Raw genomic sequence first — 3,941 nt, 5'->3', positions numbered from 1 at the left:
ATTTATTTTTATTATGTTTATTTATTTCTATAGCAAACATTGTCAAAAGTTGTTGATTGTCTTATTTGTCTTTTTTCTTTTTGAAAACTTGAAATAAATTGATAAAACTATGAATTACTATTTTTCTTAAGTTTAACACAATTGATTTTTTGTATTATGTTTATGCATTAACCGTTTAACATAATTTTTAAATTTTTGCAAAGGAAATTTTTTCTAAGATATTTTTCCAAGTTAATTTTTCATAAGTAATTTTTTCTACATTATTTTTGCAAATATAGTTTTTGTAATTTATTTTTCCTAACAGGCCATATTCCTAAGTTATTGTTGCAAAGTAGATTTTTTCTAACAAAATTCATTAGATGAATTTTTTTGTGACGTAATTAAAATTTGTGAAATATATAATAACTCTTGGAGGAGTGAGGGATAGTGAGAAAAGGAGAAATGGGGGAGTGAGAGATAGTGTGAGAGAAGAAAATGGAGGAGTGGAGAATAGTGACAGAAGAGAAATAAGGGAAGGAGTATAATAGTTCCAATCCTAATCCTCGGGTTATAATAACCTTAGGGACAAACAGAGAGTGGGCTAAAATATAGCCCACTCCACTCCTTCATAGTATGAGGGCCAAACGCCCCCTAAAAAAGAAAGAGTGTGTTTCTTTATGTGATGTGGCTAGGTCCTACTCTTAGTGGCCATTGGCAAGAGAATGGTAAAAGTTGATGTGTAGGTCACATGTGCAATTTACTAACTTGACGAACAACAAAAGGTGACAAAATAAGAAAAAGGTTAAATTTTGGAACCAAAAATAACGACCCAACTTCAGACAAGAAAACATTAGGGGAATGCAACAAGAAGATGAAGGTAAAGCAAACAAAAAATGGAAGAAGGAAAAATTCGATTCCTAGGCTTTTAGGTAATTTTTTAATAATGGTAAATGGTAAACGTACAAACTTTTTTGTTGAAAATATAAAAATATCATAAATGTGAACTTTTGTGACAGTAAAAATGTGCATCATATAACATTTATTTAGATAAAATAGTTGTCATGGTTCAAATAGTGTTGACAATATAATGCCATAGTTAAGATACTATTTACAAGAAAAAAATATCACTTACATATTCTATTGTTTATAACGTTACAACAAATATCCAAACTTTAGTCTAAATGTGATAATAATAACTTGTCATAATATAACTGATAATAGCAGTTTACGATTGCCAGTAATTTTTCATTGTTCGCATTATTATATTATCATTAGAAGATCAATTATGACATTTTTCAAAATATATCATTGATGTTCATACCGAAAATTCCATTATTCAAAATAACTGACTCAAATTTTAAATCTAATGATTTTTAAATGAAAGGTCATTAGATAGATTAGTAAACACACAATAAAAGATAATCCATTTATGATTCAACCCATACCATTTAATTAGAAGTTAGTAAATATCATATCAAAGATGATCTTACTATGATTAAATGTCATTCTCTTTACAATGCAATTCAATAATGATTACACCTTAAATCTCAAACGAAGGTAAACACACATTTGGTTAACAACTTGAGCATGTGAAGATCAAGGTCTGCAAAACCATATGATTATATTACAATCTAAACTAATTAATAATTTTTATACAAATTTATCAGACATAAGGTAAAGACCCAACTTTTTATATTAAGTACTTGGGGTTATTACTACTTAAAAGAAAATAAAAACTCTTTCTTAACAAAATGAGAAAATAACATTAACTTTAACTGAAAACCTGAAATACTCATTAAAATTTTAAATAAATAAAAGTATGTAGAAATCAAGTTTAAAATAAACTCCTAATTCGGACCCTATCTACTTTTAAAAAAAAATAGTCAAAGAAAAAAAAAACTAAAAGTGGAAACAAAACGTTTTCCTATGACAAGTCGCGGTAACTTCTTATCATTCGCTAGCTTTTCTCCACCGCTACCTCTACCTTTGCCTAAAAAATAAACATAGAAAGAGTGAGTATAAACATATACTCAGTAAGGGACTGTCTATTAACTTCCTATTAGAGTCCTGTAAAGAAGTACCCCTAAATTGGCACGTTCCCGAAACACAAGCAATCTAATGATCTCGTAGCACATCATAACATCATATCATGACATGAATATTAATCCTAACATTCTTAATCATGTGAGTAATAATTCAAGCATCATCATTAACGTAAGTCAGTCATCAACATCAACATAACTCAATCATAACTATTAGTCATCAACATACGTCTCCAATACATTATGCATTTTAGCTACACCAATGCATAATAGAAAAATCACATGCAAACTCTTAACTTCAGTACGAGAGTCTAGTAGGAGAATTTCTTACCTTGAGATTAACTTAACCAAATTATCCTAATAGTCATGGTCAAGCTTTCCTGACAGTCAAGTCCTAAACAACAAGGAAACCAAATAACTAAAAAATATAATTTTAATGGTTTCTTAAGAACCCAAAATCAATTTAATTCAACTTATCCAAAGTTGAGGTTGAATCATAATTCAACCTTGATCGGGGAAATTCAATAGCACAAAACCTCCAATTTGATCTAGCCAAACCTTTTCGAAAAATACCCCAAATTAAATCCAAAATTAAATTATTTAGAGTAAAAAAATTAGCATCTCATGATTATTATCCAAAACCCATTAAAACATACCAAAACTTACCAAAACTAGGAGGAAGAATGACTAAAACTAGGCTAACGGCTCGACTAAAGGAAAACGACTTGGGTGATTGAGACAGGCACGTGGGACTCAGTGAGGAAGAGGGCAGATGCGCTCCGCTAAGTTCAATGAGGAGGAGATCGACTTGATTGGCACTCGACTAGGATGCAGCTTCAAAGCAAGGGAGGCTTGGATGCGACTCGAACGTAGAGGACGACTTGAGCGTTTGGTGACTTGGTCGGCGATCGAGGAGAGCAGTTGATGGGGCTTCGAATAGTGACGGCGAAACAGAGGAAGATGGAGAAGATGAAGAATGGCCGAACAAAGGTGGGCACTTGTGATGGCGGAATGAAGGAGGATACGAAACGACGCCTGAACGCGCGACCTTCACTGTGACTGACGATCGAAGGGAGGGAGATGACAAAAACGAGCGTCGTGCAACAGAGGTGAGTGGCGGCGGCTAGGGTTTTGTTGAAGGTGAACCTAAAGTTTCTTTGAGGAAGAAGATGATGAATGCTTTGCACGCTTCCTAATGGCTTATTTAAATAAAATAAATAATAATAAATAATATTATTAATTTTATTTTTACTTTTCCCTTTTTCCTGATCTTTTCCAAATAAATCAAATCACACATTCTTTCTTCATTTAATACTAATCTAATTTTCTTTTTCCTTTTATTTTCCAAAATCAAACCAAACAACTCTTATTGTCTCTCCTTATTAATTGCTCCCATCACATCATCTTTTTCTCTTCCCAAAAATAATATATAACACTTAACAATTAAATTATCCTTAATATAATTACCTTAATCTTCCTTTAAACTTAATTATATATATATATATAATCAATCAAAATTTTTAAATCTCACTAATATAACCAATAACCAATACTTTAATAACACAAATTTCTAATTACCTTAATCTTCCTTTAAACTTAATTATATATATATATATATAATCAATCAAAATTTTTAAATCTCACTAATATAACCAATAACCAATACTTTAATAACACAAATTTCTAAATCTCCAAACTAATTAAATATTCTCCAATAAATATTTAATTAATCCTAATTTTTCAAAACACAATCAAAATAAAACTCAATGAACCCTAAATAATTTCAACATAATTAAAATTACTTCGAGATAATTAAAATTACTTTATATTTTGGAGCATTACACATGACTTAAATTTAAAGCAGCATATAAAATATAACATGTACAGTGAATTAAAAAAAATAAACAAATTCATAATTTT

The 3,941-nt window shown here is 30.0% G+C and overlaps 1 long non-coding RNA gene across 2 annotated transcripts; it reads right to left on the bottom strand.

Moving 5' to 3' along the window:
* Positions 1–1,583: 1,583 nt before the first annotated feature.
* Positions 1,584–3,213, bottom strand: LOC127151323 (uncharacterized). Of its 2 annotated transcripts, XR_007824220.1 has the most exons (3): positions 2,688–3,213; positions 2,528–2,579; positions 1,584–2,415 (listed from the first exon to the last, which is right to left on the bottom strand). It is a non-coding gene; the product is annotated as an uncharacterized LOC127151323 (long non-coding RNA). The 2 variants fall into 2 exon arrangements; XR_007824219.1 differs by lacking the exon at positions 2,528–2,579.
* Between the last annotated feature and the right edge of the window lie 728 nt (positions 3,214–3,941).

This window comes from Cucumis melo, chromosome 10 (assembly GCF_025177605.1).
Source record: "Cucumis melo cultivar AY chromosome 10, USDA_Cmelo_AY_1.0, whole genome shotgun sequence".
Classification (NCBI taxonomy): Eukaryota; Viridiplantae; Streptophyta; class Magnoliopsida; order Cucurbitales; family Cucurbitaceae; genus Cucumis; species Cucumis melo.
The sequence above is the reverse complement of the archived record's forward strand: the minus strand, read 5'-3'. Positions and strand labels throughout refer to the sequence as shown.